At 36.2% G+C, this 25,514-nt stretch overlaps 1 protein-coding gene and 1 long non-coding RNA gene across 17 annotated transcripts in view; one reads left to right on the top strand and one right to left on the bottom strand.

The window, feature by feature from the left end:
• LOC138699780 (multiple PDZ domain protein-like) overlaps nucleotides 1–25,514 on the bottom strand; it is a 1,065,748-nt gene that overhangs the window by 588,368 nt on the left and 451,866 nt on the right. The gene's annotated exons all lie outside the window — the stretch shown is intronic.
• LOC138699782 (uncharacterized) overlaps nucleotides 1–25,514 on the top strand; it is a 59,861-nt gene that overhangs the window by 11,621 nt on the left and 22,726 nt on the right. For both annotated transcript variants that reach the window (XR_011332078.1, XR_011332077.1), the window contains exon 2: nucleotides 20,652–20,827. This is a non-coding gene — a long non-coding RNA (uncharacterized lncRNA). The remainder of the gene's footprint in view (nucleotides 1–20,651; nucleotides 20,828–25,514) is intronic.

Genomic DNA, 25,514 nt, shown 5'->3' with positions numbered 1-25,514 from the left:
TTTAACTAAATCAAATTGTATTCTTTGTAGCTTGTAAGTTCACACATATGTATGTAGGCTATACTTTTTGCTGGTTGAGTGGAAGAGAAGGCCTTATGGCCTTAACTCTGCCAGTTGAAGTAAATCATTATTATTATTATTATTATTATTATTATTATTATTATTATTATTATTATTATTAAAGCACTATTATTTACGAATACTTAAATTTAAGTTTCCATGCAATTAGTTGTTATACTTTTGAATCGTAACTCAATTGAATCCGGGATGTGTGATAGGCTATTCCACCGTTCCCATTATTCTTCTGCTAGAAGTCGTACGTTCGCCAGAAATTTCCTGTTGAAAACTTGCTACATTACTGTGGCTGTGCTTTATGACCGTACGGCAACAAACACACGCTTCTTGACGTCATTATCGTCTCAAGTGTGCTGCGATTTATATTAATAGACCAATCTCTCGGCTTAAGTGTGGGCGTGCACAGATGATGATCGCTCGAGCAGCTCGTTCGTCAAACAGGTTAATAAATGTCCGTCACATTTCTGATATACTCTTAAGGCCACAGTTTGAGGGTCGGTTACGGCGCAGTTTTAACGATGCATGGAAGCCACAATCGTGGATTCATATCGCTCTGAGGACTTGAACGCTTATTTCAATACAATATCCTGTAATGTCTTACAATGGAAGGTCGCATATGAGTGACGTGATTATTTCAATGAAACCCATACCAAATCGGAAATTGTAGGGGTTTGAAAAGTAGACTCGAACAAGGGTAAAAGCACAGTTCAGCCATAAAAAACATAGCTTTTTGAAACGGTGTTATAGTCACGTTTCTTTAGTATTCAATTCATCCTTTTCAGTTCATTTAACCAGGAGTTGGGATGACCGAACGGACAGCGACCAGAAGTAACCAGTGACAATGAGGATTCTGCCTGAGCTAGAGAAAATGTTTGCTGGCTTGAACTATACTACGTTGCAATACTAATTTTTAAGTCATCAAAATCCGGGCCTGAATTTATTATATATGGAATGATTATAATGAATTAAGTAATTTCCATAATACGATTTTTTAAAAGAGTTCTTGTTTTAGTAATACGGTACAACTTCTCTTTTTTAATGTCAATACATTTATTTAAATAAATATGATTTCCTTAAAGATATTTATGTGCTACTAAACTAAATTGTAAATTATGTTTTATTTAACGACTCTCGCAACTACCGAGGTTATATCAGCGTCGCCGGTGTACCGGAATTTTGTCTCGCAAGAGTTCTTTTATAAGTTAGTAAATCTACTGACATGAGCCTGTCGCATTTAAGCATACTTAAATGTCATCGACCTGGGCCGGGATCAAACCCGCAACCTCGGGTACAGAAGGCCAGCACTCTACCGACTGCGCCACCCAGGACGACGCTACTAACGTTGAAGACGTGATTTTTTAAAATTGCCAAGTAATATTTAAAATTAAATGTAAGTCACGAAACTAAATTGTAGCCTGATGATTCAAGAGGTATAGTGGTGATCAAATACGCAGCCTAGCCTATCATTTCTCAATACAATAGAATCACCAATATTAATATGCACATAAAATGATCTGTCTCCGCAGACCTGCTTAAAGTCCTGAAGCTTCGTATGGGATTCGTTAAAGTATCGAGCTTTGCCTTCGCAGCCTCTCGTTATCTCAAAGAGCAGATCCATGCTGACTCTGTATGATGGGTGTTCTACCTTGTTTCCCTTTAATTTCAGATAGGAAAAATCCATATATAAACTTACGCCAAGAGTCTTGAACGACTATATAAGCCACGAAGTACTTTCACGATAGCGACATAAAAGAAAGAACGCATGAAGAACAAAATTACAGTTCAAGTGACTATTATTAATTTCCTTTCTTCTGCACAACGTGCCACGATATCAGTCAAGTACGCGTCCGTATGATTATTCTTGTTTCACGTCCTGATTCAAGTCTTTCTCGACTCCAAATTAAATTAAATTCTAATTCCTTTTGTATCATACTCAATTTTCCTACGGAATCAAACATTCGTTTTTGTGGATCTAAATTAAAAATGAAACGATATTATGTATACAACGACTGAGGAGATTCATAAATATATTACAATTGCATTTTCTAAAAAGGGTGCAGATTCGACGTCATGTAGCAGCAATAGTTGTGGGTTCGAATCCCGCATACTAGCGCTGGCCTCTGTTAAGAGAGTCCCACAGTTTAATTAACCCTTTCCCTGACCGCACTGGGATAAAACCCCGAAGCCACCAGTTATCCAGCGAAGGCGTGTTTTCACGCATTGGTATACGATTTCGTTGTCTTAATTCTTAATTTCTACACTATAACCAATCACTGAGGTCCCCGTTCATATTAAAACATATGTATAAAATTAGAACTAAAAACGATAATTGTCCATTCAGTAAAAAAAAAATTCGGAATGCGTGCATTTTTATTTTTATTTTGTTTAAAATTCCTGCCAGAACACTGGTGGCATTTAAATATTCATCTTCCAGGGAAAGGAATAAAGATTTTAAAAAAATATTCACTTAAACAGCGTACGATATCTAGCTGTATGTTAATGTCGTAAAACAATAATATTGATCTAAATGGGAATATGGTTGATCGGGCGTAAAACAAACAGACGGTTTCAGTAAGTAAATACAGTAAAACCTCGTTAATCCGAACTTTCCTTAATCCGGATAGCCTAAAAGTACAATACAGTATACCGCGTGAGGCATTTAAAACAGTTCACCTGAATAGCACGGTCATTTGTAGTGATAGAAGACAAATCTTCAGACAAAAGTTGTTTGGTATTTTGTGGTATAGATATTTTTGTTTGTTAGGTGCAGGTGTAAGGGAGATACGGAAACAAACTTAATTATTTTAAAGGATTGATATGATTTATTATTTACTATTTCATAGTACGTTTGAAGACGTATACAAAAACTGTGTTTTAATGGCCATTGAAGATAGTTGAAAGTTAATTATGAACAATATGTTTGTTAAAAAAAGGTCAATCATTTCTGTAACTTACTTACATCATATGTTAAGAATTACATCATGTGTTCAAAGTGGTGACCTTGCGCAGTGATACATGATGCAAAGCGATTCTGGGCGACAAACATTGCACGTTGAATTTCTTCAGAGCTTATCGCCGAACATCCTCGTGTTATACAGTCTTTCAAAACTGATATCTTGCGAAACATATATATTCTTTTAACATTTTAAACAACTAGTTAGCCACCGGCGTGGCTCAGTCGGTTAAGGTGCTTACCTGCCGGTCTGAAGTTGCGTTCGGGCGCGGGTTCGATCCCCGCTTGGGCTCATTACCTGGTTGGGTTTTTTCCGAGTTTTTCCCCAACCGTAATGTGAATGCAAGGTAATCTATGGCGAATCCTCGACCTCATCTCGCCAAATATCATCTCGCTATCACCAATCTCATCGTCGCTAAATAACCTAGTAGTTGATACAGCATCGTTAAATAACCAACTAAAAAAATGACTAGTTTACTACTTATTTTATGATCGAGGGAAACAATACGAGCCCCTATCAGATTGGCCGACTACGAGATTTGAACCCGGGTACTCCCGAATGCAATCCAGTTTTTATCTTAGCTCGGTACAGAAGTATCAGTATTGCCATCACTTCTACGTAAAACTCATTTTGAATATCTTTTCCACTTCACTTCTCGCGAATACGTTTTTGTTTCCACTCACTCGGATCTTAAAATTGAATAACGTATTTTTTTCTCTACTCCTTCGATCGGATCCGTTTACGTCGTCATTCCCGTTACTGAAAAATTCTCGCAGCTGCAAAGGACGCAGTATAGCAAGAGGTACAAGAATTATTATACCCCTTCCTGCTGCATGCACATGGGACGCTGCAAATCCTTGGAAGGTGTTATACTGTACGTACGAAACTAACAATAGAATCCCTCTTCCTACTTTGGAAGTGGAAAACTCGCTACCATCTATTTTGAGCGTCAGTCAAACTTCAAGAATGCAAGTGTCTGGTAGTGTATTAAATGCTATTCATCACAGACTGTAATCTTAATTGACATCCGACAACTACCAGACATGAGAGCACGTGAGGCTTCCGGCGGGTACATATACTACGTATAATTTCACATTATTAAACAATTCTGAAAAATGCGTTCTTGCATGTTCTTAAATTAAACTTTATTTTCACAAATATGATGCAGAGACCTACTTTTCCTGTACCGTATAATATGCTTCAGGCGTTTCGTAAGAAATTCGGGTATTTTATCGTGATGTGAAGCCGTAAGCTTACCATACGCCACGTAAAGGTCCCATATTTTAATCAAACTTTATTTCATAATGTAAAAATCAATGATTTCTCTAACTGCTGTTTACTTCATAAATTAATGTTGAAATTTATGTTTTGATCTGTATAAATATTCGCAAATGTTTGATTCTGAAATCATGAAACATGAATGAAGTATTCTATGGGTATGATGCTTTTAAACAAATAGATAAGTGTGAAGTACTGTCAAGTGACGTAAATAGACATGAAGAAACATTTAATATTAGAGAAGAAAAATTCGCTCCGGCGCCGGGGATCGAACGCGGGTCCTTGGTTCTACGTACCAAGCGCTCTAACCACTGAGTTCAACGCCGAAGTTCAATCCACAGCACGGATCGAATCCCTCTCCTTCAGTGTTTTTCCCGATGCTGAGGATTGAACTTCGGCGTAGCTCAATGGTTAGAGCGCTTGGTACGTAGAACCAAGGACCCGGGTTTGATCCCTGGCGCCGGAGCGAATTTTTCTCCTCTAATATTGTTACCGTAACAGACGTATTCTGTAGGACCAAATTTTTTTTTTTTAAATTAATCTTTATGTAGATGAAGAAACATTGTTTAAAGGCAATAGAGTTCCTTCTGTTGTTAAATCGCCTGTTTCAATGTTACTTAACACACTTTTCAGTAGCTTTCAACTTCAATTCCCTTACAAAAAATCGTCGATAGTAAAACTGTGCCGTATTTTCATAAGAAATTTCTGGCAGGCTTACGTAAAGGATTTACTGTTATGAGTGTGCCTGTTTTTTTTTTTTTTTTACAGATGTCTTCAACCGATTTAAGCCATTCTACTCTGTTCTACTGTTGATATAGGATTAATATTAAATAAACAAAATAGTTAAAATTAACGGAACCTGAGTACCACTAATTCTGGGTCTTGCCGACTTCATGTTTTAATAAACTTCACGATTTTATTCGAACTTTTAAACTAATACACCTTAAGAAAATAGGTACAAGTATCGTCTTCATGACGCATTTTTGTCCGAAATCTTTTTAATCTGGGAATGAAGTTTCTACCACATTCATAATAACACTGCAACAAAACAAGTCTTGTTTGAAATTTTAATACGATTTTCTCAAACTTGGAAAATGTGTATAATGATAATGAACAAGCCAAATGTGTAACAAACTTCTTGCTTAACTGTCACATCATAACAATGAAAGCAACAGTTTTAACACGTAATAACTAAACCCCGTTTCTTCACAAATTCCATACTATTTAGTTCATCTTTATTGCTCATTTTGTTAAGAAATTATGTTCATTTCAACTAATTAATATGTTTGTTATTTTATTATAACCTTATAATACATTCATGTTTAATTCCGATATACTGTATTTCATCACCCCATACATCTTCTCCGTTTCATACTTCTTCTTTGCAAAATGTTTCATATATTTGTCTTGGAACCTCATCCGATGTTCGTTCTTTTACACACATAACTCCGTACTGCCCGAGGAATCGTTGATCAGTCAAGGAGGTTTAGCTGTTTGTAACGACCTTAGCGGGTAGGATGCCTTTCTCACACATTTTTTTTCACCTGAAGACGAAAACTGAGGCAATCTTTTAAGCGTCCTGAGTTATGAATTTATTTTTGCTGACATCAATGAAAATATTCCAAACTATACACCTCTTCTAAATGAATGATATTAATGTTTATAGCTTATGTTTTTAACAACCGTTTAAAAGAAATGACGTGTAAATAAAATGATTTACTATATCATATACAAAATAAGAAGATACATGTTCCCTTTCTCAAACGCAAATAAAAGAAATACTTGACAATCACAAAAAGTAAGATAGTCACCGGTATTTGACTTTATTCGTAAATTACAAGGTTTAAGTAGATTATACAAGCAATGCCGTCATTCAGACAGATCTTTTGTGCATTATTGCTGCTACTGAATTTCACTCAAGCATAACAATGGAAGTTTACAATTAGCGCTAATTAATTCTTTAAATCTCTGTCTGTGTAGCCATCTACGGAGAGTGGTAAAACCGACAAAAAAAATAGCAGTGAAGAATGAAAATACTTCCGTACATAGTAATTAATTTCCATGACTAAATCGTTTTTCTTCTGGTAATAAGTGTGCCGCATCACTTATGTCATGTTATTCTACGGAATACAAAAATTACGAAAAAAGTCGTCTTATTTGATTTAAGGTGAATTTTTAATTAGAAATAGATTCATTAATTTATTACTAAAATTATTGTATTTTATATGCGTCATTTCGTGACAAACTGACTCATACATACCGGTCCTGTTATTTAATATAAACAAATGAAGAAAGCCAAGGTCGTGAGAGTTTTTCTCTGGGTCTCCCGTTTTCTCCCTTCACTCCACCAACACTCACTACAATTTCTCTTTCATTAACACCACCGTTTAAAAGAAATAATACACCATTTCTGTTTGTGTGACATTGAATCAACCGTCGTCCAAGGTGGGTGTTGTGTGCGGTTTGTTCATAATTGCTAGAGTCTACACAACTCATACATCTGCATAATAGGCACTGAAAGCCTCCCACCCCCAGGTCCTTGCTTGGCTGATGGAAACATGATCATTTATGTAGATATGTAATGTATGGAAGATCACTATTGTAGGTATGGTATACGGATTTGATGGCTGGAGAGAAATGCGTGGTATAGCGGATGGAAGGAACCGGCTTAGCCGGGCAGCATAGTCGACACGCAACTCATTCCATCACAGGTGCACGAAAAGTCTATTTGCGCTGAAGTGCTCCATGCCCCTCCCGTTAAGCACCTCCACACATCTAATATGAACAAAATCAATAAAAAATCAATACTTCAGAAAAAAATCGCAGTTCACGAACATGTACCAGTTGATGGCATGTTCCACTCTCTCTCTCCGTATCAGGAATGCTAAAAACCAATATTTTCCTGAAAGTCTAGAAATCATCTTTCTGTAGCATCACCACATATTCTTCATATTCTCTTTATACTTCACATGACGAGAAGGCAAAACGTATAGAAGGAAGAGAATAGGAAGATAGAACACATTTATATAAACAAACATATTCGAAATTAATTTATTATAATTATTTCTAATTCTTTGTTCGGTGTGTCATTTTATTATTTCGCAAATACAACAAAATATCTTCAGAAGGTCTACATCGTTTACAATAAACAGTCGCCGCATTAAATTTCAGAATAGTATACATGGGGAAAGGAGCTGGCCACCCTATCACATTATCTCCTGGCTTAGTTGCCTTATAAGTGATGTCTTATTAGTGTCACTTATAAGGTTCAAACCCGTCTTTGAACAGTTGGCTAAACAACAACAATCGTATATATTTTGTATCAATATAACCTCGATTTAAAGGTTCTGCTAGCATTGGAAGATGACGAGGAAACCTGGGGGAAAAATAAACTAGCCACTTATGCGCATTCTCGCGTACTTACGAGGAGTGTCGGGAATGTGGGTAATTAGCTACGTTAGCTCGAAGTTTATTGATCACTAGTCTCACATCGTTCCACTGAACACAAAGCATGTTTAAAGCTCAGAGCTCCGCTTTTAATACTTGGTAACTCTGATGTTTCCTCATTTGACGATGATGTACAAATACTTCAAAAATCTCATATGCACTTTACTCTAACACGCTTCTAAAAAACTCATTTGATTTTTTTAATTTTTGTCGTAATGGCACAATTCACACATAGCCTATTGTAAGTTGTCAACCAGATATTCTATAATGTGTTTTTGTCATGTGCAGATGAGACCTGAAGATGCCGCAAGGCGAAAGCGCTCGTCGTAAGATAAAATAAACATATTGCTATACTCAATGATATAATTCATTGTTTTAAGTGAAAAGTATAGACTTAAAAGTATCCTAATATAATTGATACAGTGATAGGCTTCGTCACAAATACAGAAGGGGGAGGGAAACATACATTTGAAAATTCATATATAATTGAAAACAGTAAAGTTTAATTAGAATGAAAACACAAAACATTTTGAAACTCTAAAAATTAATGAAAACACTTCACTCTTAATGTATTATTTGTAACTAAATCTAAATAACTATATTTATTAAAAAACAATTTCGTATGAATTTATGTTAAGAAACTCATCTACAGAGTAGAAAGGATTAATTAAAAGCCAATTATAAAATCTAGTTTTGAAACTATTGGTTGGTAACTTATAATATTGACTGGGACGCTTATTATATAATTTCATCCCCATGACAGAAAGATTTGTACTAGTTTTATGTAATCTACAGTATGGAATATTAATTTGTTCACTATTTCTAATTTCATGATCATGTATATTGGCTACTAATGAGTAAATGTATATATTTTGTCGAGTGTAAAGGACTATATCAATACTACTTGGCATATCGTCGTTGTTCCTGCAATAACTTCTATATGACATATTTATCGATTTTCAGATTTTTGCTCTATTAAATAACTTAAATAGTGATACAGCAAATAATAAAATCTCCTACATGTAATTAATTTCTTTGTTTCGAAAATGTAAGAATTCACAGTCACTTATATACGGCTGCCATAGGATGAATAAATGTGTTCTGTCTTCCTACTGAAAAATTTTATATTTTGCACATAGGAGTTATAGCAGGAACAACGACGATATAGCTAAGAAGTGCAGTTTCAAAATCGGGCTATTCTGATTTCTGTATATTTTGATATGTACGTGCCAACAGATACAACTGTTCCTCTCTATTTATATTCACGAAGGGTTTTTTATTCCACACTTCGACAGAAATAAGTGAATAATGAGTCTGAAAGTTGAGATCAGTTTCAATAAATACATGTTATGTACAGTAGTGGCAAAAAAAAAAAACGGACCGACCCTTGTAGCTGATTTCAGAGCCTTGTTCACTTCCGAGCACGATAGACTGGTAACTAAGACTTTGGTGGTTCGAATACTGCCTGGGAAGAAAACTTTTTTTTTTGTTCCTTATTCAAATTTATTCCCAATACTTTTCGATTGCCGGTAACATCCATGTTCTGAGAATAATAAGTTAATTAAATAGTAAAATATCGCTGCAATCGAAAAGTATTGGGATTAAATTTGAATAAGGAACAAAAAAAAAGTTTCCTTCCCAGGCAGGATTCGAACCACGAAAATCTAAGTTGCCAGTCTATCGTGCTCTGGAGTGAACAAGGCTCTGAAATAGCTACAAGGGTCGGTCCGGTTTTTTGCCACTACTGTACTTCCCTTGGGGGGGGGGGGGAAACCATAATTGGATAGTCCGGTTTACATACTGTATGACTCAATATAGACTTATACTATTTTCTTGAGTCCAGAAATACAAATGGTTGATTTTACAACAGAAATGGAATACAAAGAATCTGCATTTAAATTCAAATTAGACTCTGAAATGAACGAAGTAGCACGTAAGACAAAGACAGTCAAGCCGACGCGTAGGTACTTGACTGATATCATAACAGCTGTGCAGAAGAGAGTAAATTAATACCAAGCTATTTTACCGTCATTTGTTAGTCCTGTTTCCTTCCTCTGTCTCGCTTGTTTCTTCTTCTGTTTCACAGTGAAACTCATTAATACGTCATGCTGCTTACTGTTCTTGGAGATCCCTAACCTAACGGCAAATTCATATCTGCACTTTATCTCAACGTGACATTAAAGTTAAAATGGTGAGACACCAATCACGTGGGTATAACACGATGCCGGTTTCCACCATGACAATTCAGGATATACATTCACAACTGACTAGTCACTGAATGCAACAGCGAAGAGAAAATGTAAACTGTTCTCTTAAAAAGGAAAATTAAACATTTTAGAAGGAGTAGGCTACAGAAAGAACGGAAGACCGTATGTCGCGAAGGGTTAGTGCATCTACAGTTCAATATCAATTATCATATTTCATCACTTCAATGTTTTGTCCCCAGAATTTCGGTATTTTCTTTTTGTGTGTGTGTGTTTTTTTTTTAGATAGAGTTAACAGATAGTTAAGGCCGAAAGGAAGACAGACAGAGACGGATGGGTATGTATGTGTGTGTGTGTGTGTGTGTGTATATATATATATATATATATATATATATATGTGTGTATATACAGGGACATCATTTTATTTTTACTTCAATTTTTATTGTACCTGAGTTTTTGAATGTACTTCACTCCCACCCCTTCTACTAATGAAATTCAACCGTCCCCACACAGAACCAAGGCCGCATATATAGTCATAGTAACCTTAAGGTTATAGTGAACAGTACGTTCCAGAAATATGTTAGCGTTTTCCAGTGACGAAAGAGCGTTCAATATTGAATCATTTTCGCATAGTTACTGTCGTCCATTTGCCTACGTCGCATCCCGGTTTCCCCCCCACCGGATTTTATTCGCCAGCTAGTGGCTGGGCTGTCTTAGCTCTTTTCTGAGAACATTAATTTCTGTTAGGTACTGGACGTCTACGTAATATTATGCAACTATTTAAAATAATTTAAATGAAAGGACCTCGTTATGTAATTAACTGTCATGTGAATTCCCCCCTTTCTACGACCCTACGACAAAACCCCTTGGACGGACAGTAGATAGTATGTCTAAGTAATTTTATCTTTTCGGATCGGGCAGAAGTGAAGATTGAATTTACAGTACGTAAGGTACTCTTTTACAGAGTAGGATAGAATTATTTCAACATGAGTTACTAGTACGAAGAACGAAACTGGTAATTGGGATTAGGTGCAATAGCCTGTAGTGCGATAATATGCACATTAGAACTGAAGTCTGTATCGAAATGAACGTCCACCACTTTAAAAAATGTGTTTAAATATCCATATTATGATTATTTTTAAATTTAACTTCATTGTCTATATTGTACGCTAATGTGCTGTAGGTAGTATAATATACACTGCATAATGAATACGCCCGAATGGATAGCTCAGTTCGTGAGTAAAAACAGTCATTGTTATTACAGTACTGTATTTTGATTAAACAAAAACCTAATGAAAATTATCAAACTCAAAAGCGCAATATTTCCTAGTTTACGTAAATGGATGACCTACTTTTCTTCCCTCCTATACCTAGTAAAGTGATTTGTTTGTATATTACGCCAGTATCATCGAACTCCAGTCGTGGAAGGGGGTTGCAAACGACGTTGATCCAGAGGTATAGGCAAGTTATTATTAAAAATGTTAGTAAAAATAAAATTATATATATATATGCTTTCTGTCTGAATGCATTTACTGTACACTATACAGGATGCAAGGTATTCAATGCCAGTAACGTCACAGCAGAGTAAATGCTTGAGATGAAAGAAACAAAATTTTCCTTTGCCATTTTGCGTCATTTATTTTTATTTAGTAGGAAATCAACTTCGTTTGTTGAAAAAATAGCAACATCGCAGTAAATTCAGTAGCACTTGCACCCCTTCCTTGCAGCAGTGTGGGGAAAAGATGCAAGCAAACTCTCCGCTCTGTAAAATGCTCTATGGTCCGCGGTATTTGGACCTTAGGTTAGAACGAAGCAGGTATCTACACTTCGGTTACAACGTTGCCAACCATCCATTACTGAAAGTGATTTATTAAGATACTCTTAAACCGTAAACGTGGCAGAAACATTATCCAAATTTTTGTTGGAACGGACAACTGTAATATAAAAACGACTATAAATTCTATATTCTTAAATATTCTTAAATGTACTTAATAGATAATTCAATAAAAAATTAACATGTAAAATAATTCCTTTGAAATCTAAGCGCAGAGGAACAAAATAGCAGAAGATTTTTTTTTCATTCATACTATGCTAAGGGTTCGTCCCTTAAAAGGACTGTCATTAAACACTTTTCACACTGTATATATATGTCTATTTGAATGAATATGCAGTATACAGGATCTCAGGAGGAATGTAAAATACTTTAGAATAATATACTTTGGATTAATCTACATCGATTTAACCTGATATAACTATATCCGAAATAAACGGTTGGGAAGTTTTAAACTTTTAAGTGGCGAGAGCCATTATAGACGTATTTCCGAGTTTTAGTTTTAGAACAGTGTAGTATGATATATTTTTGAAAATACTGCATCTTGTGTTGTTCCAATAAATTAATTTCATAATTAAGTACAAACTTCTACATGCCCTGCCCATCTCAAACGTCTGGATTTAATATTCCTAATTATGTCAGGTGAAGAATACAATGCGTGAAGTTCTGCGTTGTGTAACTTTCTCCATCCTCCTGTAACTTCACCCTCTCAGCCCCAGATATTTTCCTAAGAACCTTATTCTCAAATACCCTTAATCTCTGTTCCTCTCTCAAAGTGAGAGTCCAAGTTTCACAACCATACAGAACAACCGGTAATGTAACTGTTTTATAAATTCTAACTTCCAGATTTTTTGACAGCAGTCTTGATGACAAAAGCTTCTGAACCGAATAATAACACGCATTTTCCATAATATTTAATCTGCGTTTAATTTCCTCCCGAGTGTCATTTATATTTGTTACTGTTTCTCCAAGATATTTGAATTTTTGCTCACTATGTGAATACACAAATTAAATATCATGTGAACGTGTATTCAGTTGTGTGTGTTGCGCTGGTGTTGCGAAACTCAGATGCTATCGTGTGCAAAAGATCTGGCGTAATACGCCCAGAATAGTACACGGAACCGTAAGACGTTCCAGTATTTCTGCCCTTAATTTCTCTCCAATCGTTAGACTTCGGACATAGGTATATTAGGTAAAATCGATGTAGGTTAACCTAAACTACATTATTCTGAAAAATATTATACATTTCACCTGAGACATTCTGTATAGTCTAAACTCTAATGGATATGGTTATAGCACAGTCTACTATATACATTCACGAAGCTTAAGTTTTGAGGGTGCTAGAAACAATAGACTGTGACGGTTCTATTTTGCATTGCCTGTAATGAGGCGATATTAGCGATCCTAGTGGTGAGCAACTATCTAATGTTTGCATATTTACTACGTATTGAGCTTCGCGACTGTATTTACTAGACTGTGGTTATAGGCTATCATACATATTTTAGTCTCACCAAAATTAAACAAACATTTAGCAACTTCTAACACAAAAATTGTGAAACCCAGAATCATCAACAAACACATCCGTGAACCGGAGACAGAAGTGGTAGTAATTGTTTCCTTGGGGTTTAATTGGAATTCCACCCGTGAGGCGAAGCGATGACGGATCGACAATGCGTCCCTTTGGCCCACGAGTATCCATTCCAGTTCAGTAGGGGAGACTCACACTGAGAATCGCTGGATGGATATTGATGACAGCCACGCATAAAAGTTCAAATGAGCTTTCCGCACCTTTCCATTATTACTGATTGGTATGAATTATGGCGCAAACAAAAGTTTACAGCTCGAATGAAGGACGCATTTGGCTCCAAATACACATTGACTTCTCTTTATGCCTGCCAATTATGGAAGCATTTTATTCCAGTATTGGACAGGAAAATGGCGACAGTTTCGCTACAGTGCCTATATTGCAAACAATATTTCCTATCTGTGCGAAGCACAAATGTTTCATGGGTATCTCCGGTCATGATTTTAGCTCGAACCGAAGGTTTTACTATAGGAATAGGTTTACTTCATTGTGTGTTTTAATCGTGTTAATATTTACAAGAGCATGTCACCTTCCTCGCTTTAACCGTTTGACATAAAACATACATAAAATAAAGCAAACACTGAGAGCTTTGCAAACATCCACTTTTTCAAACCACTACTGGGCATAACAATTTATATGTTTACCGGTACCGGTAACTAATTTCTTTCTTTATAAATAACTTCACTAAAAATATAAATCTGTAAACTAAAAAATGTAATTTAATATGATTATCAAGTGGTAAGTGATAAACTACAGCATAATTTAAATGCTATTCTTAAAATAATTTACATAAAAATAATTTTCAATACTAATTGCAATACTAATATTATGTTAATAAGGTGATTTTATGGATAACACGTATGTGTACTTACAAATAAGATTAAATAGATAGATAAATATATAAACAAACAAGTAAATAATACAAATCTGGCTTTCAGGTAGTAGCTCCCTGTAAAGCAGGTTTGAATAATTTCAAGGAGAAATTGTTCCGGAGCCGGGCATTGATCCTGGGATCCTTCGCTTAGTGCACGAATCCTACCCCGGAGTAGCTCAGTCGGGAGGCATTCGTGCGCTAAGCGAAGGATCCCGGGATCGATGCCCGGCCCCGGAACAATTTTTCCTTGAAATTATTCAAATAAATAAATAAATAAATAAATAAATAAATAAATAAATAAATAAATAAATAAATAAATAAATAAATAAATAAGCTGTGCTGCAGAAATGTAACCTCAACTGTGACTTAGCGCTAGCAGGTCTTCTATCCAGGCTGCTCGGTCCGATCCCCGGCCAAGTCGTGATGGAATTTATGGTGGACAAAGTAGAAGTTGTAGAGTTTTTCTCGGGATACTCCCGTTCCCCTCTCTTTTATTCCACTAACACCATCCACGTCCCCTGAGGTGAAGTCTTGGGTATAATACAGGTTTCCGATGCTGATAAAAATTCTAACGGACTCGGGGCTCTGTGGTCTATCAGGTACTCGTGTGAAGATCGAACATAGTAATGTCACGGTTGAGGCAATATGGTCGAACTTCCGATATCGGATTCAGGAAAACCACCCCTATGGCACTCGTCGGATTGCAACAATAATGGCATATACAGACTAGGACGCATAATGTGTCAGCTTTAAGTCCGAGTGCGTAGATCCTTTTCGGTATCGGTCCTCCAAAAACTAGCCAGCCAAGCTGCTATTCTGATTCAACACGTTTCGACCGCATCTATTTAACCATGTATTGAGTTACTTGGACGGCAATTTTTCTCACAATATGTAGGCCTAAATAGTGTTTATTGTTTGTGTTTATTTTAATGTGGTGTTTTCATTTTTTGAGGTACAGTAGAGCATCGATTATCCGAATACCGATCAACCGAAACATCGGTTAACCGAAAACATTTCAGTCGGCAAATTAAAATTTGCGCGCGCGCCATGTAGAAGTTCCGCTAGCGCTGTTATGAGATTTGGCTGCAAAAAAATCTCTCAACTCTGAAGCAAAAAAAAAAAAAAAAAAAAAAAAAAAAAAAAAAAAAAAAAAAAAACTTCTTTTCCTAAATTGTAGGTCTACTTTAATGGCCATTTTGAACTTGTCAAACTAGGCTAGTTAGTTCTCTATTTTATTTGTAAGACATGTGATACAAAATAGACTATATATGTACAGTTTTGTGTTTAATATCAGTGTTTCTTTGTTTCATACTGCTCTTATGACACCGGTGCAATTTGTTTTCGTAAATGATCGGTTATCCGAAAAATCAGTTATCCGAACACCTCCCGTCCCCAATTGTTTCGGATAATCCATGCTGTACTGTATATAGAGCCTTGAGGCTATGAGAAGAAAATGGAAACTTTGACCACAACAAATTCTTTAGCAGAAAAACTGCAATATACCAGGTAGGCTACAATAATAACGATAGAAAATAATACAATTTAAATCTCTTACTGATAGCACAATAAAGCGAATAAGACATTAATAACATCTAAAGGATTGAACAAAAAGAATTATTCGCTGTATTAAGGATAAACTGCCACCTAGAATGTCACCCAGCTTCGGGAAAGAATCTATAGTTGTATTGGTTTGAATGTTTTATTTTTGTTTCGGTTTACAAATGGAGAGTATGGGTTTATGTGATGAGAAGTAATTAATGAAGGGCATGCATTATATTTTCTCTTCATATGAAGCGACATTTCGAAATTAGTCCAAGCTCACAAAAAAAGTTTCACTATGGTTCATTCAAAGTGAACGTTCTATTATCACTTTAATATCGCAGAACTCGCGATTACAAAAATCAAACGAGTGGTCGCACGGATCTGTAGCTGCTATCGATACAAGGATATTAGGCCTACTAAGAGAAGTCGCGCGGCACGGCTAACTTTATAAGAAAATTCGGCGCGTTCATGCCCGTAGCGAGGGAAGGTAGCGTCATCGGGCGTAGTCACACATGTTACAATGAGTCGTGGCCTAACTACTAATAACATCAGCATTGTCTGTGGCTCATAGTCTTGTTACAGTAAGCATTTGAAATTATAAGTAAAGATTAATTTTTGGTCCTACAGAATATATGTTATGATAACAATGATTATAATAATATTATTATTAATCCGGGGATTAATATGTACTTAGATTCTTCGCCCAACAGTGCATATTACTGTAGAATCCCGGCCACCAAAACACTCAATTGAGTGCGCTCCTTGTATAATGTGAGTTGACTTGGTACTGTTTGGTCCACACCTGTGGAGTAACGGTTAGCGCGTCTAGCCTCGAAACCAGGTGGCCCGGGTTCGATTTCCGGTCGAGGCAAGTTACCTGGTTGAGGTTTCTTCCAGGGTTTTTCCTCAACCCAATATGAGCAAATGCTGGGTAACTTTCGGTGTTGGACCCCGGACTCATTTCACCGGCATTATCACCTTCATCTCATTCGAACGCTAAATAACCTAAGCTATTGATAAAGCGTCGTAAAATCATCTACTAAAAAAAGTACTATATGTCAACACATATGTCGAACTTGGAGTCAGACCACAAAAGGGAAAAGCACTAGAGGAGAGGGACTCGATCCGGTGCTGTGGATTGAACTTCGGCGTAGCTCAGTGGTTAGAGCACTTGGTACGTAGAACCAAGGAGCCGGGTTCGATCCCCGACGCCGGAGCGAGTTTTTCTCCTCTAATAATCATTTGAAATTATGCCATTTGTTGTTTCACTACGGATCCGGATACTCACTGTGTGAAAAGACGTACGTCATGTCAAAAATACTGCTATTGAGACTTCGTGTCATATATAGACAGCAATTTTACAGGTATTAAATTTAAAAAATAGGCCTAAATTATGTCTTTACCACCAACGAAAGGTACATTAATTACGCTATCCATATGAGATATGCATATTAATACAAGCACGTACGTACACATTGTCGCTTAAAATATAGTAAAAATTTCTCTTCCCCTACTACTGCTCCATGAAGTTTACACTGGTTAAAATATGACTTTCTTCTCCGTATTACAATAGACTAGTATTATACACTGTGCGTATCTCGTGATGCGGAATCAACATGTAATAAAACTGAAGATATGACACTGAAAAAGACAAACATCGAGAGACGAGATTGGAACCCATGGCCTTGTCTTCCAGGCAGCATTAAAACTGCGCCTTAGCCATTGTCACGGCTGACGAAATGTCTTCTTAACGAAACAAATATCTATTCAGTTAAAGTTAGAGCGGCTTAATGTTCTCGAGTTAAATGCTCGTCTCTGCATTTATTCCGTGAAGCTGTGTGGTGGAAATCGACAAAATCAAGAGAACAAGCAAGCAGAGTGGAAGCTATTCAAATGGCGAGTTGGAAACGAGTGGCTGCTAGAATCCCGAACAATAAGCTAGCACCTTGTTATCACTCGCCTATTGTAAGAACTTGGACAAAGCGATGAATGTGCGGCTGGATTACTCAAGAAAACATCTCAAACTGATAGAGGCGTCGTCAGCGTACTTGTGTCTTTTGTTTCTCCTTGTAAACCGGAACTTTGCTTATTAAACTGGCAAAACAAAGCAAGCAGAGTCTCTATTAAATTTATAGTAGGCAAAACGACATGTTTCCTTCGAATGTTCAGTTATTGTCAATATATTCGGTCAACATAGCTTCTCAGAACTAGGGCAAAACAATGGAGTGGCAACGAAGGAATCTGGGTTCGATACACGGTAGACATTCATGGTGGATGGGGCGGCTATGAAATCTGTTTATCTGGAATACTTCTATATTCCATTTTCAACTCACTATCATATCATATATCATATCACATCATATGTCGTGTCTTAAGAATATTATATCATAACTGTATCATATCATAATACAGGGTGTATCGTAAGTAATATCATTAATTTCAGGGTGTTATTCTTTGAGATATTTCAAGCAAAAAAAGTTTAGAAATATGTATTACACGTCTTCCTCGTGTTAAATTTTACCGTACCTGGTTAACATGTTTCGGCCTTTGTTGACCTTCTTCAGAACTGGTCGTTACTGGTGATATAGTGTTAAAAGTTGTGTAATCAAGATGTATAAAAAAGTTTAATACAATATTGCTTGTTTTTCTTCCTTTTGGAGATAAAAATTGTTTTATATAAAACATTTCATAACGAGTTTTGGGAAAGCCATTGATTTAATTCCCAATATGATCAGTCAATTTAAGGGGAGAGGACTGTATTTTTTTTTACTTTTTTCCTATTTGGTATAAAACATTAATTTTTTTGTATGTAAAGAGCTCATGGTTATAGCAACTCAACCAAATACAAATATGTTGAAATAAATTATTTAGGGGCCCAGATTTCAAGAAAAAAAATGTACCCAATGCAGGATTTTACTAAAACCGATCTTATCTAAGCCATTTTTAAAGATAAATTCAAACAGTTTTTTTACGTTTCAATTGTAAAAGCATGCTCTATAAACTGTCTGTAATAGAATTTTCATATTAGTCCCTACATTTGTAAAATAAACACTTCAAATTTAATAACACTTTTTTATTTCCTTTTTTTTCAAACAGACAGACATATTTTTAAAATGAAATCAATTAGTAAAATTCTGTTACAGAGAAAAGTTTCCTAATAGTCTAGAGAATGTGTTCTAAATTTAATGCATGTGTCTTCACGATCACACAGTGCCCTGATGCAAAGAAGTGAGATAGGAATAAAGAGGTGAAGTGCGGAAGTGATCCAGTGACTGTCTTAGAATTGAGCGAATCCCAACGATGCAAACCACTTATGCGGACTAGTTCACCGCGTGAGTCTTACAGAGCTACCCCTCGCAAGAGGAGGCCTTAGCCCTTCAGGGACAAATCGGCTATTTATTCATTCATCTTTAATAGTTCACAAATTATATCTATTTTTGTCTGGCAACATAGCAAAAAATGAAGTTACCAGAAACAACAAACAAAGGGGGCGTGTAATTTAAAAACTAGAACACAGGAACTTTAAAAATGACTGCATAACTTCAGGCTTTCTTGGCGTTGATTCATAATGATGAATTCACGGGCTATCAGCCGAGTTAAAGTTGTGCAGTTGTGGATATTTAAAAATGATGTCTGAACAGCCAATAAGGTCACAAATATCCACAAAATTTTATGCAATGTATTCCACACGTATGACAGAGTATTTTAAAGAATTTTGTTTTTAATTTATTCATTTTTATCAAAAAATACCTTCTCACCCCTTAAAGCCTTGGTTTTTCTGAACCGACGCAGCGACGTGCGAGGCCCGCCTCGCACAAATCCCGACTACACGAGAGATAGTGAGTGGTTTCTATAGCCACTCACTATCTCTCCTGTAGTCCGGATTTGTGCGAGGCGGGCCTCGCACCTCGCACGTCGCATGCGTCGGTTCAGAAAAACCAAGGCTTAAGAGAGCAGTGTATTATGATAATAAATGAGTGAAAGAATTTTAGTTTCGTCCAAACAAATATAACCTTTCGTTCTGAAAAGGAATTTTAAAATGTTAATTTGTTCAGATCGAATTTATGCACACTTAAGCCTTGGTTTTTCTGAACCGACGCATGCGAGTTGCGAGGTACGAGGCTCGCCTCGTACAAATTCGGACTACACGAAAGATAGTGAGTGGTTTCTATAACTGCGGATAGAGATTAGATTCCCGATAGGAGAAAAAAATATTTTCCTCATTACAACTGCATTCTTGTCTGTTGCCATGAAAGCGTTGGTTTAGGGCTCTCAGAACAGTAAGAACGGAAAAGGGCTTAAAACACAATTATTATAAATAGATCATGATAGTAGTATCAATTTAAATCTCTATTATAAAAAGCTGTCTAAAACTAAGTCCATTACAACCTGCAATGCTGAAAAGTACAGATCTACCAAAACAGAAACTCCAGACTGTGCCAGAAGAACAATTAAAACTGATTTATGTTTTTACTTTGATTGTAGGTCTACATTCAGATCGTAAGAGAAACCAGTTCACTATGAGCTCTAGATCATTTTATGCGCAAAAACGGAACGCCATGACTTGCACACAACGTTAAAACACACGTTCATGTTTTGCATAAAATCTATAGCGACTCTGATATAACCTCTGCAGTTGCGAGCGTCGTTAAATAAACCATAACTTTTTTTTCTATAGCAATTTTGTATTCAACGTCCTGGACGTAAACTTCCCGGTTCAACTTGCTAGCAGAGCAAATCTGATAATGTTTGCTTAACATGCTGCTAATGTTTACGGTTTCCGCCATCTTATGAACACGGAAGTATAAAATCGATTCGATTTATGCCCCGCCAAGTTAATATCTTTTGTCATGGTTGACAGGATCTACACTCTACAATACCTGGCTGCTCATATGTCTGCGCGTGGAAGTGGCAATTAAACAAGTGAATAGCTAGCAGCGTCAGATGGCTGCGGGCAGCACGCCAAGCGGAGAGCAGTGAAGACACGACTTATCCCACACGGAGGAACTCTTCTGCTGAGAGGATTATGTAGGCGAGGTCAGTAGCGGAAATTAAAATTGTGTGCATGTTTTACAGTGGTGCCGCCCAATCAATACCTGCCGGCGAAACCTATTGCAAAGATCTCACCTCGCAAGACTTTCCGTACAGCAGAGAGGGCAACGACCCGAGGGAAATCTGACAGTGCGAGAGCGAAGTGCCCGGGAATTCAAAATTGGATAACATTCTAAAGAATCGAATTAAGTTGTTAACTCTCTAGCATCAATTAGTACTTTCTAACTGTGCTAACTAATGGCGTTACATGTTAACAATGTGACGCTGAAACGTGCGTTCAGGTTTCTGCCCAGCGACAGTCCTGATATATTTTTTTTCCTTTGAAGATTGGTTAATTAATAACCCGGCACACTTGCAATTACACTCACATTTATACATATTTCCAGACTGTCAGGGAACTTTTCTTCTTCAAGGAAATGATTTACCATTGCGAGAGCTTATTTTCTTATAAAATTGCCTGATTATATCCGAGCCGTTTTGCAATATCTGAAATGCATAGTGCATGTAGAGAAATGTTGCATGTGTTTCTTAATCTATCTACATATGAAATACAAAAAGGGAGATAATGTAACTAAAAATATTTCGAGATTTTCACAAAAACGTTTTCAAGTCTTTGATAAAGAAGGAATATTTTAAGATAGTACCTATCTGTCCGTACGTCTGTGTCTATTTAGAACGATTTCTGGTAATACATTCAGTATCTACAGAGCGTTCGAGCCAAGATGTCCACTCACTACCGGTGGTGTAATGAGTAGTAGTAATTGCAGTAAATAATAATAATAATGATAATAATAATAATAATAATAATAATAATAATAATAATAATAATAATAATAATAGCACTTAACGACGCATTCTGGAGAGATTATTTAGCGTCGAAATTCAACGTGGGCGAGAAATAACAAATTTCTCCTGGAGTCCTCTCTGAGGGACAAGACTCTTTTATGTGATGATTTTCGACACTTAACCTTCCTCTCACAAGAAGTTATGCCAAGATTTATATCGCCCTTTAAAATCCATCAACCTCGGTCTATTTTAAATCCGGCAATCTAAGAGCTGTGGCTACTGAGGTACCCACTACACCACCCAGGATTAGTTCAACGTAAGTAATGGATGAAAACGAAAGGATTCGAATGTAAAATATTTACAACCAAATCACATAAAAACGTGTGAAAGTGTTTTAGTCAATTATTTAACGACGCTGTTTCAATTACTAGATTAATTAGCGCCGATGGAATTGGTGATATCGAGAGGATATTTGGCGAGATGAGGCCGAGAATTCGATGTGGCATTATAAAGTAATCAGCCGAAGCGGTTATCGAACCCACTCCCGAGATCATCTCTGGATCAGCAGGCTGTGGAAATGTTCAATAACAAGCCATCAAAACGACAACTAACAAATGGACATTTATTATAAACAAATTGTAATAAAAATGGTCAAACTGACAAAGCAGAATTAATCACCGTGTTAATTAAATGATAAATACACGTAAGCTTTATATTCTTTTAGTATTAAAAGTCTTTAAAACCAGCATGTTTACCCATTCCTGATAGCGTGACTTGGGTTGCCTATTCGAATATGTGGAAGGCGCTTTTGGGACACTCTGTATGTAAATCCGCAAGTTTGCACTGGCAACATGGTGACGTATATCGCTGAATGCTAGTGTTTGTACACTCCATTTACATTAATAATTTGCTTGTGAATTAGCAGGCGGCAACAAGAAGCTGAAGGGATTTATCTTTCCAGATAGTCAATTTAAATAAACATAATACCGTATTTATTCTAGCGTTATTATTTTCATAAGGTGTTTCAAGTGGAGTACTCAAAATTTTATTCATGCGTTTTAGCGTGTCATTACTAGGGGCGTGACATCGGTATATTTGTATTAGTTGAGGTAGATTGAAGCTGAACACACCACGCCGGGCGTGTTTCAAATACAGGCAGCGGAAGCGAATTTGACACAGCCTAAGCAAGCACTTTCCGTGTTTTGTATACGATTATTGCGTATTATAAAATCAAGACAATACAGTCATTGTATATAAGGATAGCAGGAGTCATACAGATGTTTGACGGAAACGATGCAGCTTTCATAAGTAATGCCCAAACTCTTCTTGGTGACCCAAATATAAAAAAAAACAGTGTGAATATAGTTAATCTCATTTTGGATTTATCCCCTCTACAATCGAATGTATCGAAAAGACTGGTGTGAAATTGGTGGAGCAAATTTCGATAGTAAATAATCTGATCTCAAAAGTGAATGATCTGCAAGATGATATGAGCAAAAAGGTATGTGAGAAAATGAACACAGTAATACAAAAAGAAAACGGTGGTTTCAATCCATTATGCAAAATTGCAAGAGTTTTGTCAGATGACAAGTGCGATTGTTATACACCTGATGTAGAAATGGATGATGTGAAATACGTTACATGTGCGCCCTTGGTTTCAGCCGATGTTGAACGCAGTTTTTCCGCATACAAGGTTATACTATCCGACACTCGGCGGTCATTTTCATTTGAAAATGAAAGTCATTATTTATTGCAGCAGGAACCGAAACCAGGCAAACAACATGCAAGAAAAGTAAGACACGGAATAGATGTGATAAATAAATTAATGTAACAGTTAAATATAGCAAAATTGTACGCCATATACCTTTTCGGCATTCTAAAACTGTAATGCAAAACTCTAAATAACTTATTAGAAAAAACATCTTTTCAGACTTATGTTTTACCACAATTGTGACTATTAAAGTATGATTTCCAACAATTATTCTCCTCACCAGCATTTTAGATCTTTCCGTTATTAACCTTTATATATAATGATTGTATTGTCTTGATTTTATAATACGCATAATCGTATACAAAACACGGAACGTGCTTGCTTAGGCGTGTGTCAAATTTGCTTCCGCTGCCTGTACTTGAAACACGTCGACTACATTCTGTCCGGCGTCGTATTTTCACCTTCAATAGACCTCAAACCAATAGAAATATACCGATGTCACAGCCCTAGTCATTACGTACTGGCTCATTCTTACAAAATATATTTCTGTTATTGGTCTCAAGACTTTGCAGACAACTGGAATCCTTACCAGAGGCTACTTTGCAATTTGAATATCACAGTTAACTACTTTAACTACTTTAGATTTAAACTATGTCAAATTAACTATATCTGTCTTTATAATCCTCGCATTTATTAATCACCCCGTTTGTGTACAAATAATAATGAATTCATTATAATATTACAATAATTTATTTTCCCTTTATGTTTCATCCCGACTGGCTGAATTCGAAACTAGTTTTGTTTTGAGTCGTTCATAGCCTACTGTAATTAATGACGTCGCCATATTAACATGAAATGTGACCAGATTTCTCGAATGTCAAACGCAATTCTTAACAAGGTTTAATGGAAATAAAAAAAACTTACAACAATAAAAAGACTATGCTGATATACATTACAGAACCCATGCGCAAATACAGTCACAATGACCCCAATGCAGACTAGACAGTGATTTACTGAAAAGTAGGTCCGTGTTTAATTGAATAATGAAGAATGTGTGCACGTACTAAATGTATTACGAAAACGACAAATTGTATCACTAAGGTTTCGCTCTGGAATGAATAATGCTGGAATGAAAGATAAGGAACAGACAAACTAAATGCTCCTCTAAGGAGCAGGAGACGGTGAGTTCAAAGTACGTCAAAAACCCCCAAGATTAGAAAATGTTCCTTAAAGAGAATCATAAACTAGAAACTACAATGAACAACGCTATTGTGTATAGCAAGATGTAGTAATATCACTGTAATTTCCGAAATTGTAGCCATAATTCTTCATTCAACATACGAAAGTTGAGGATAAACTTAATATGGTGATGATATAACATTTTCGGAATGCGAACTACAGGAATGACGGAAGTATAATTGGACTTCCAGAAAATAAGGTTGCAATATGGGACAGACAAACTGCCTACGTAAATTATGAAAATTAAGCCTGGAATCACATACAATACTTAAGACATGAATACCGGTAACACATCAGACACATAATTGAGAGTGTCAGAATTAAAGGGGTACAAGTGACATTTCTAAGAACATGAGTGAAGTGCAAGCTAAAACACTTAAAATTTTAGTGGCAAAGGGATACATCTTTTAACCACAGCACACACTAAAATTGAAATAAAAAATTTCACGGAATTTACGAAATCTTACGTACTTTCAAACATATTTTCTCGCAAATAACTCATGTGCACTTATACCCCTTTGCTTCTGACCCACTCAATTCATACTGAAGTCAATTTCTTGATAGTTATGTCAAAAATATGAAGTTCTCCGTTTTCCATAGATGAAGGCCCTAGTTTTGTCCTCAGCACCTTTCATGTACGTTTATCAGTATCTTACACACAAATTAGAAGGTTCTAGGACTCTAGTTTTGTCCTGAACATCTATTTTCTTCACACGAATAGTAATGTTGTAATATGGAACAACCCTGTCCCATAATACTACCACTCATACCATAGCATAAAACCTTGAATAAATTTAATTTACAATGGCATTTGATTTCCATGATGATGGGCATTACAAATCTATACCTCAATTCTTTTACGCATAAAGATAATTTTTCTACCTTAATTTGTTACTGCGTAACAGCCGAGAAAAGCACCCTCTGCAAAAACTTTGA

Source organism: Periplaneta americana, chromosome 5 (genome assembly GCF_040183065.1).
Source record: "Periplaneta americana isolate PAMFEO1 chromosome 5, P.americana_PAMFEO1_priV1, whole genome shotgun sequence".
NCBI lineage: Eukaryota > Metazoa > Arthropoda > Insecta > Blattodea > Blattidae > Periplaneta > Periplaneta americana.
This window is presented reverse-complemented; position numbering and strand designations above follow the sequence as displayed.